The sequence below is a fragment of the Hipposideros armiger genome, unplaced genomic scaffold, assembly GCF_001890085.2.
Source record: "Hipposideros armiger isolate ML-2016 unplaced genomic scaffold, ASM189008v1 scaffold_153, whole genome shotgun sequence".
NCBI classification, from domain to species: Eukaryota; Metazoa; Chordata; class Mammalia; order Chiroptera; family Hipposideridae; genus Hipposideros; species Hipposideros armiger.
Window position 1 is genome coordinate 1,359,015 of NW_017731503.1, and position 11,375 is coordinate 1,370,389.

The 11,375-nt window shown below is 38.9% G+C and overlaps 1 pseudogene; it reads right to left on the reverse strand.

The window, feature by feature from the left end:
- Positions 1 to 4,251: 4,251 nt before the first annotated feature.
- The window catches only part of LOC109387319 (septin-10 pseudogene), a 14,430-nt pseudogene continuing 7,306 nt past the window's right edge, over positions 4,252 to 11,375 (reverse strand).

Consider the following 11,375-nt stretch of genomic DNA (forward strand, 5'->3'; position numbering starts at 1 on the left):
ACTTCCAAACAGTAAACTTGGTTAACTGTCCAGTTGGTACAAATTCATAATGAATAATCCCTCTGATATCAAAAAAAGGTTACAAACATCATTGCAACAAGTTCAAGAACTGAATTGTCAGACCTTACAATGACATTTGTCTTTCTCAGTTTGACTTAATCCAATCAACACAAATAATAACCTGTGGGTCCATCCATGTTGTAGCAGATAGTAAGATTTCATTCTTTTTATGGCTGAGTCTAACTATTGCTACCCCAGCTTTTATGTTTGTTTTCATTTTCAAGAAATATCTTTTCCATCCCTTTACTTTCAGTTTGTGTGTGTCTTTTGATGTAAAGTAGGTCTCTTGTAGGCAGCATATATAAGGGTCTTGTTTTCTTATACATTCAGCCAATGAATGTCTTTTGATTGGAGCATTTAATTCATGTAAGTTAAAAGTAATTGTTGATAAATATTTAGCTATTGCCATTTTATTCTCTATATTTTTTATTTTTTTGTTTCTTCTTCTTTTTAAAGAAGTCCCTTTAACATCTCTTGTAATACTGGTTTGTTGGTTATTAACTCCTTCAGTTTTTTTCTTACCTGAGAAGGTCTTTATCTGTGCTTCAATTCTAAATGATAGTTATGCAAGTAAAGTGATCTTGATACTAGGTCCTTACTTTTCATTACTTTAAACAATGTGTGCTAATTTCTTCTTGCTTGCAAAGTTACTGCTGAAAAATCAATCAACTGACAGTCTTATCGGAGTTTCCTTGTAGGCTTTCCTCTCGCTGCATTTAAGATTTTCTCTTTGCTTTAACCTATGGCATTTTAATCATTTTTAAAAAGATTTTATTGGGGAATTGGGAGAGGATAACAGTGTTGGAGAATTGGGGAAGAGGAACAGCCAAGTTGTTGACATTCAATCTTAGTTGTGGAGGGTTCAGCAAGCTCAGCTCCAAGTTCAGTCACTCTGCTCAGCATAAGGTGCTGTGTGCAATTAGTTGTGGGTAGGTATAGCCTACCATCCTATGAGGGAGTCAAACCAGCAGCCTCATTGTTAAGATCCCACACTGTATCCCCTGAGCCATCTGGGTTGCAGCTCAGTTCAAGGTGCTGAGTTCAGTCTTAGTTGTGGGTGGGTGTAGCCACCATCTCATGAGGGAATTGAACCAGCAGCCTTGTTGTTAAGAGCGCTTGCTCTATCCAATTGAGCCACCAGGGCAGCAGCTAAGCTCAAGGTGTCGAGTTCAGTTTTGGTTGCATCTCAAACAGGTAACCTTGTTGTTATGAGCATGTGCTCTCACCAGCTGAGCCATCCTGCCACCTATTGGCAGTTTGGCAGCAGCTCAGCTTGGGCGCAGCTCACTGGCCCATGTGGGAATCGAACTGGTGACCTTTTTCTCATAGCTTGCACTCTTAAGCAAGCTCTTAACCAACTGAGCCACTTGGCTGGCCCAGGAATTTTAATTATTATGTGTCTTGGTGTGGGTTTTTTTGGGTTCATCTTGTTTGGAACTCTGTACGTCCCGGGTTTGAATGTATATTTCCTTCACCACATTAGGGAAGTTTTCTATTATTGTTTCTTCAAATAGATTTTCAATCCCTCTTTTCCTTCTGGTACCCCTATGATAAAATTGTTGGTATGCTTGATGTTTTCCCAGAGGCCTTTTGAACTATCCCCATTTTTGTGGATTGTTTTCTTTTTCTGCTGTTCTGTTTGGGTTTCCTCCTACCTTACATTCTAAATCGCTCATGCAGTCCTCTGCTTCATCTAATTTAATCTTGATTTCCTCTAATGTATTTTTAATTTCAGTTATTGTAGTTTTCATTTTGGACTGATTCTTTTTTATGTTTTCTATCTCCACTTTTTATGTTTCCTATCTCCTTCTTGAAGTTCTCCCTGATATCATCGAGCATCCTTGTAACCAGTGTTTTGAACTTTAGATTTGGTAGATTGCTTGTCTCTATTTTGTTTAGTTCTTTATCTGGAGCTTTGTTCCATTCTTTTATTTGGGATATTTTTATTTGTCTCCCAATTTTGGCTGCCTCCCTTTCTATTTTTCTATGTATTTTGTGGGCTGCTATGTCTCTTGGTCCTACTAGAGTGGCCTTATGTAGCACATGTCCTGTGGGGCCCAGTGGCAAAGTACCCCTGGTCCCCTGAGCCAGTGACTGCAGATGTGTCCCTTGTTTGTGTTGTGTATACCCTCCTGTTGTAGTTGAGACTTTGTTGTTGTTTGCATGTCAACCGAAGGCCTTGACCCTCGGGTATATTGGTTGTGAGGACTGGCCTTGACTACAGTGGAGGAGCAATTGTGCAGGGGCTTACTCTACAAAGCAAGATTCAGTCTAGCAAGGCGGTGGTGCCTGCCCAGTCTGCCCATTGTGTGTGTGTCCATGGAGGCAGACAGGTGGTTCTCCCATTTGGTCTGAAGCCAGTCACTGGGCATGGTGGTCCTTGGGGTTTCCTGATATGAGCCACAAAGCTATACACAGATGGCCTCCACCCAGGCTGGGCTTGTAGTTGCCTGGTAAAAGCCAATCTGTGAACCAAGGCTGGCTGTCATTAGTGCTAGTCTAGGGGCTGTTTAGCAAGTTTTATGGGTCATGCCAAGGCTAGATGCTGTTTGGTGCTTGTGAACCTTTGATAAATTATAGAAAAGCCTGCAGAATGAGCCAAAACAGGACATTTGAATAGAAAAGCCACTGGAAGTGGCTTGGGTGGGCCCACAAGTTGGGTGGAGAGGGATCTCAGGGAATCACCAAGACGAAGTTAATGTTGTTAGCCAGGTTGATGGAGACTCAACTATGGCAGCCACGTGTGTCTGCACACTTGGAAGGGGGAGGGCTCAAGAAAGAAACTATAGTTTCTGCCAGTACTTCTGCCTGTGAGAAAGCTGCTCTTCCAACCTTTGTCCTGGAGCCAGATAAAACAGTTCCTCCCCATAGGTTCCTTGTTACCTTTCAAGCAGCTGCCTCAGCACTGGAGCTAAGAGCAAGTGAGTCCATCAGTGAGTAAGTTTATCTGTGGGCCCTTTAAGAGGAATCCCTGGGACTCCAGCCTCCCTTCATCTCACTCAGCCACAATCCACACTGGTTTTTACAGCCAGAAGTTAAGGGGACTCCTCTTTCCAGCACTGGAACCCTGGGCTGGGGAGCTTGGTATGTGGCTAGGACCAATTACTCCTTAGGGGGTCCTCTGCAATAAATCCTTCCCAATTTATTAACCACCACATGCCTTTTTGGGACCTGCTTATTTCGCATCTCTCCCTCTTCTACAAGTCCTGTCATGGTTTATTCTATTCAGCTAGACTTCAGGAAATTCTCAGTGATGATTGTTCTGTAGTTTATTTGTAATTTTAATGTGATTGCAAGAAGATGCAAGCCCAGCATTTACCTACTCTGCTATCTTCACCAGAAATTTGATAACATGTGTCTTAAGATGATATTTTGTAAAAAGGAAAGTTAAAGTAATTTAAACACATTTTAGTATATTCAAGTACAAAAAGTGAAAAATTGTATACTTATGACTGTTAAGAAAAATTAATTGTTATGCAAATACTACTGAGGCACTGAATTCAAATTTCCTTGAGATATGAATTATCTAAACTTTTATATCTTTAATATTCACAATTTAATTAATTTTCTAAAGAAATATTTTAATCAGATGATTCAACTGTATTTTATTCCCCTAGAAGATAGAGTTCTAAGCAACAAGTGTGTAATACATCCTCATGAAAATACTTTGATAACACCCAGGTTCACAAGTATTTTTGACTAGAGAAAGGGTTTATATACCTGGATGTTTTTACTTTTAAACATATTTTGTTTCCTCATAATAATACATCAACCACAGTAAAGCATCCTGAAACATGGAAGGCCATCATGTTGTATAAAATTTGATTAAAAAGCTTAGGATCATATTGTATTACCAATTGGAAAATTAAATAAAACATTAAAAAGTTCTATAAAACTATTGAAAAGTTAGTTTCAGGTACATACTACATTTTAAACATAATCCTACAATTTTATATTTAGTATGCACCAAAAGAAAAGGTTCATCTTGGAATATAAAGTAACTGTGGCTATTTGGCAGATACAGAATAAGTTATGCAGCAAATGAAACAGCAAGAAAATCACAGCATACTTCTAACTTTTTTAATAACTTTTGCTTGTGATGACCTTCTGTGATCTGGAACCTTTGTTTATGTAAAATTGGAGTTCTTGTGGTCCTTGTCCTTCAGCTTGCTGTCCATCGCCATGATGGTCTTATTTTGCTATCTTTTCTTGGCAAACTCTTTTGAGGTACTCAAATTTGGCCTGCAGCTCTCTTTCAGCTTTTTTCAGTATGGCATCTTTCTCCTTTGCTTGCTGCACAAAAACCTACTTTATTTCTTTTTCTTTCCTTTGACATTCACAATCAAATTCAGTTCTTTTGGCTTTGTAGTTCTCTTGAAGACTGAGTGGCTTATTCTCTGCACTCACATCAGTAAAGCCCATTTCCTCCAGTTTGCAAGACCTGTAGAGTTCACAGTATCCAATGCAGATCAGTTCTCACAAATCCTCCATGTTTGTACAAGTGAGCATTTCCGGGAGCTTGGCAAAGTCACAGAGGTTTTTATTTCCCACTTGTACAACACCTCAAGGTACTGGCAAGCTTTGACCATCTTATTTCCAACATTTACTTCATCAATACTTCCTAAAACAGCAAATGGCAAGTGTTCACTCATTGAAGTATTGCTTTTAGCAATAATTTTATCATCTACTGGGAACTGGTATATCTGGATGCCATTGCTGACCAATTCACTCATGAGTTTGATCTTAAACTTCTGTAATTCATGGGTGATATCAGGAACATCATGACATGAGGGTACTTCTTAATCTGTCCCCTTGAAGGCACAACAACTGGATTAGCTATAATTCAACAAAGGATGCCTTACGCAACACACAAATATGTCTGAGAGATCCATGCATCAAAACATCTGAAGGTGGGTGAATCGGGACAAATAGAGGAGGAGCAAAAGGAGAAGTGCAAAGATTGGGGTCACAGACATAGACTAGAGCTCACTATGGTCCTTGGAGAGGGGAAGACTGAGACTGCAGGTGCACTCTCTGTGGCCCTAAACAATCTTGGCTGAACCCAGCTATTGGGACAGAGACCATGGGGCAAAGGCCAAATACAGAAGTGAAAAAAACTGCAGTCCAATAGGCTTCACTACCAGTCAGAAAACAAAACCACGGAGCCTAGATGCCTCCCCCACTATCCAAAAGCTTGCCTTTCCCACCCCCTCCAATTGCTAGCAGCAGGCCCCAAAAGAAATGATAACAGAGTCAAATTAAAGAGCAGAATATCAGTAGCTCTCAGAATTGGAAAGACAACTCCTGAGCTACAGGCACACACTGTGGCTAATTCCAGTAAGAAATGAGGATATATAAGAGTGAGGCTTCTGTGAGCTCGCAGTTGCCATTACTCAGAGAACAAAGATACAAACACACCAGTGGATACTCCCAGCCCACCCTATTTCACCCTCACCTTTCATGGCTGATTCCAATGGGGGTACCCAAAGCTGCTGAACCACACATCTCTGCGTCTGGCTCCAGAGACAGCACTGGAATTTGGGAGTTTTAGAACCCTATCACTCACCACAATCTCCCACGGATGTGGTTTCCTGAAAACAAGGTAATTTTGTTACAGAAGAGAAGCCCACCTTCCCAGGAAATCTTCCACCATGATAGTCAGAACAGGCAAGAGAAAAAATGCTCCAGTTCCACCAACTGGAAAACAAAAGAAAGACCTCTTCATATCAACCTACCACAGAATTCATTCCCATAGAGGTTTAGGAAGCAAAATACCATATTTTGCCACATATAATACACACTTTTTTGCACAAATTTGTGAGGGAAAAATAAAGATGAGCATTATACATGGGTAGTACTAATACCATATCTATGTAAATGTTTTTAATTATTTTGTTTATGCTTATGAGTTAAAAGTGTAACTCCAGAAATCAATAATGATATTGATATGCAAAATAATACCCTGGAATACAATCATCGGTTTTGTTGAACTTATGACGAACTTGCAACAATGAAGAGTTCTTGGCCTTTCATGATGCATAAATATCATAAATTTGTTACTGGTACATAAAATTTCTTGTCATAATATGTTTAAGAATAAATGCTAAAATTCATGTATAATACAGTAAAACCTTGGTTTGTGAGTTTTCCGCAAGATGAGCAAACATTTCTATTAGGTTGGTGCAAAAGTAATAGTGGTTTGTGCCATTACACATAATTGCAAAAGCCACAATTACTTTTGCACCAACCTAATAATACATTTTAACTTGGTAAATGAGCCATGTCTTGGAATACAAGTAGTTTGTTTCTGGAACATATTATGCTCTCAAACCAAGCTATTACTTTACAAAAAAAAAAGTGCTTAAATGCAAACAAATAAAAATTTGAATTAAAAAATTAAAACAGAAGATTTTTTCTCTGAAAGTTTTGGCCAAAAACATGGGTGTGCATTATAAGTGGCAAAATATTGTAATCTGTCAATTATCATGAATGACCAAAGTAACAAGGCAGCTCAGAAAGAAAATGACAGGTCTCCTGAAAATAAACTTAAAGACATGGGAATATGTGACTTAAATGACAGAGAATTCAAGATTGCAGTTCTGAAAAAATTCAAGGAGATGCCAGAAAACTCAGGTAGTTTAATGAACTCAGAAATGAAATCAACAGACAAAATGCATACTTTACCAAAGAGATTGCAACTTAAAAAAACAACAACTAGAAATCCTGAAGATGAAGAACTTAATAAAAAGATGAAGAATGAAATGATGAGATTAGGAAATACAGCTGACTAGATGGAGGAAAGAATCCGCCATGTTGAAGATAGAAATCTGGAAATGATGCTGATGGAAAGAGAGAGAGACTTGAGAGTTAAAAAACTGAAAGAACTCTACAAGGACTATCTATCTCCTTCAGAAAGAGCAATATAAGAATAATGGGCACACTAGAAGGAAAAGAAAGGGAGAAGGGCACAGAGAGCATATTCAAACAAATAGTTGATGAGAACTTCCAAAACCTATGAAAGAACTGGATCTTTGAATCTAAGAAGCAAACAAAAACACCTAATTACCTCAATGCTAAAAGGCCCTTACCAAGGCAGATTATTTTAAGGTTGTCAAAAATTAATGACAAAGAAAGAATTCTCAAGGTAGTCAGGGAAAACATACAAAGAAAAGCTCATTAGATTATCAAAAAATCTCTCAGCAGAAACTCTACAATCCAGGAGAGAAAGAAATCAAATACTGAAACTATTGAAAATATATATTACAGTCAAGAATAATATATCCAGCAAAGTTATCCTTTAGATATGAAGGAGTTGTAAAGACCTTTGCAGATAGACATAAGCTGAGGGAATTTTTCACTTGAAGGACTAACAGGAAATACTGAAGGAGATTATTCTGCCTGAAACAAAAAGACAAAAAGATGCAATACTATGAGTAAGATTAATAACAAACTGACTGAAGCAGAAAATGACTACCCCTATGCAAAATAGGGCACTATACACTTAAACATAACATAAGGGGTAGAGGAGATTAAAAAGTGAAAAAAGAAAGAAGAGTAAGAAGACAGTTTGCTGCTGTATTCACAAATGAGCTCACAGCATAAATAAGGATAATTTGTGACAATAGAAATATAAAATGGGAGGGGGTAAAGACCTGAATTTGCAAAGGGGAATGGAGAGAAGATGGATACTGGAGAAAAAAAGACTACAGTATATATGAAATATTCTTTTACACAAACAATGATAACCACTCAAAAAATCCAAAACTGAGACATATAACATAAAAAAGGAAAAAATCATAGAACATGATTACATTAAAATAACAGACAGAAACACAAAAGCAAGGAAACAATGGTGACACTGAGATATCAGAAAACAAAAGATAAAATGGTTGTAGGAAATCCTCATATATCAATAATCACCCTAAATACAAATGGCCTGCACTCACCAATAAGAAGGCACAGAGTAGCAGATTTGATCAAAACCCAACAACATACTGCCTTCAAGAGACACATCTCAGATGCAAGGACAAATATAGACTGAAAGTGAAAGGGTGGAAAAAGATAATCCAAACAAATTGCACCCAGAGAAATGGAGGAGAACCCATACTTATATCTGAAAAGGCACATTTCAAAACAAAAAGTGTAATAAGAGACATAGGTGGACATTTCATAATGATAAAGGGAACAATACATGATGACATGATGATATACTTGTAATATATATGTTCATATGTCAATATATATATGCTCCCAATTAGAGAGCACCAATATATATAAAGCAACTCATAAGAGAACTAAATGGAGAAACTGACAAAAACACAACTATAGTAGGGGACCTAAATGCACAATTGACAACTAGGGATAGATCATTCAAACATAAAATCAATAAGGAAATATCAGCCTTAATTGACACATTAGACCAAACTGACATAATTGACAATTACAGAACTTTTCATCCTAGAACACCAGATTATACATTATTTTCCAGTAAACATGGAACACTTTCAAGGACAGGCCATATCCTGGGACACAAAAGTAGCCTCAGCAAATTTAAAAAGATTAAAATCATAAGCATATTCTCTGATCACAATGCTTTGAAATTGGAGATCAACTGCAAAAAGAAACAGTGAAAACACAAATACATGGAGATTAAACAACATGCGACTAAAGAACGACTGGGTTAAAGAAGAAGAAGGAAAAAAGAAGAGATTGAAAGATACATAGAAACAAATGAAAATGAAAATATATTGTATCAAAATTTTTGGGATACTGTGAAAACATATTAAGAGAGAAATTTATATAATCACAGGCATATCTCAAAAAACAAGAAAAACCCCTAAGAAACAACATCATCTTAAAGAAAAAAAAAGAAGAAATGAAGTCCAAAATCAGCAGAAGGAAGGAAATAATAAAAATTAGGGCAAATTTAATGGAATGGAGAAAAAAGACAATAAGAAAAATTATGCAACAAATAGCTGGTTCTTTGAAAAGATTAATAAAATCGGCAAACCCCTGGCTAGATTAACGAAGGAAAAAAGAGAAAAGGCACAAATAAACAAAATCTGAAATGAAAGGGATTTCCAGTCAAGATGGCAGAGTAGGTAAACATTCTGCTCACCTCCTCTTAGGACCACATCAATTTCAGGTAAACTAGAGAATAACCATCATTGAAAAGAAACTGAATTCTTGCTGAACTAAAGCCCTACAGCTATGGACATACCGAAGAAGCCACCTCTAGTCAGGTAGGATGGTCATTGACATGGACCAAGCTAGTCACATACCTGCGTGTGACCATTACAAATCAGGAGGAATATCTTGGCTGTGGAGGTACCCCTGGAGGAGTGAGGAGTCCTAGCCCCACCCCAGGCTCCCCAGCCTAGGGTTCCAGTGCCAGGAAGAGAACTCTCCATAGCTCCATAGCTTCTGTTTGAGAAAACCAGCAGAGATTGTGGCTGAGGAGGTAAAGGTTGACTTGGAGTCCCAGGCGCTCTTCTTAAAGGCACATCACATGGACTTACTTGCTGATGGCCTCACTCACTCTGAGCTCCAGTGCTGGGGCATTGGCTCGAAAGGTGCCAGGGACTTATGAGAAGGAACTGAATTGTCTGACTCAAGGGTGAGTGTTAGAGGGGCAGCGTTCTACCAGACAGAGTTACTGGCAGAAGCCATTGTTTCTTTCTTGAGGCCTCCCACCACCCTGTGTGCAGATGCTGGCAGAGGCCATATCTGAGTCTCCATCAAAATGACTATCAACTTTTTTTATTCCTGGAGACCCCACCCCACCCAATATCCGGGCGCACCCAAGCCACTTTGACCAGCCTTTCTGTACAAAAAACTTGTTCTCAGCTGATGCTGTGAACTTTCATAAAATAATTCAAAAGCTCACAAAACCCAAACAAGCAGCATCTGGCTTCAGAATGCCTCATACCTCTGTCTAAGTAGCCCTAAGCCGGACACTAGAGACAGCAGCCTTGGTTTGCAGCTTGACCTCTCAAGGCACCTCTAAGCTCAGTGCAGATGATAACCATCTGCAGATTGCTTTGTGGCAGAGCAAAGGCTGCAGCTAAACTTTGCCTGTAGTGGATCCCTTCCAAGAGGCCCCAGGGCTGGCACACCTTGTAGCCAGCTTTGAACCAAGCCAAAACTGCCTTCAAGGATAATACATCCAAAGGTCAGACTGGGCAGGCACCAGAGCCTCACTAAAGCAAACTCTGCTCTAAGGGTCAGTCACTGCACCACAGCTACTCCACTGTAATCATAGCCAGTACTCACAATCAATCAGACTAAGGGTCAATACCTCCCATTGACATGCAAACAACAACCAAGGCTCAACTACAACAGGAGGGCACACACAACACATACAAGTGACAGACCTGGAGCACCTGGCTCTGGTGACCAGGAAAACTGTAACACTGGGTCCCACAAGACACTTACAATATACAGCCATTCTTCTAGGACTAGGAAGCTTAGTAGCCCTACCTAATACATATAAGCAAACACAGGGAGACAGCCAAAATGGGGAGACAAAGAAATATATCCCAAATAAAAGTGCAGAACTGAGCTCCAGGAAAAGAACTAAACAAAATGGAGACAAGCAATCTACCAGGCACAAAATTACAAACATTGGTTATTCAGGTGCTCAGTGATCTCAGGCAGAACTTCAACAGAGAGATAGGGAACATAAAAATTGAGATAGAAAACATAAAAAAAGAACCAGTTGGAAATAGAGGATACAATAACTGAAATGAAGAATACACTAGAGGGCATCAACAGTAGGTTATATGAAACAGAGGATTAAAACAGTGATTTAGAAGTTAAGGTAGCAGAAAGCACCCAATCAGAATAGCAAATGAAAAAATAATCCAAAAAGAGAAAAATGAAGAGAGTTTAACGGGTCTCTGGGAAAACATCAAGCATAACAATTTTTGCATCATAGGGCTACCTGAAGGAGAAGAGAGACAGCTAGGAATTGAAAACCTATTCAAAGAAATAATGACAGAAAACTTCCCTAACCTGGTGAAGGAAATGGTATTGAAGACCAGGAAGTGCAGAGTCCCAAAGAAGGTGAATCCAAAGAGGCCTACAACAAGATACATCATAGTTAAAATGCCAAAGTTTAACGACAAAAGAAGAATATTAAAAGCAACAGGAGAACAACAAACTTTTTTTTTTTTTAGCTGAGCCATCTTGCTACCTGTTGGCAGCTCAGCGGCTGCTCAGCTCAGGCTGGACTCGAACCGCTGTTGCTCAGAGCTCAAACTCTTGAGCGAGCTCTTAACCAACTGAGCCACTCGGCCGACCCCCCAAAAAATATA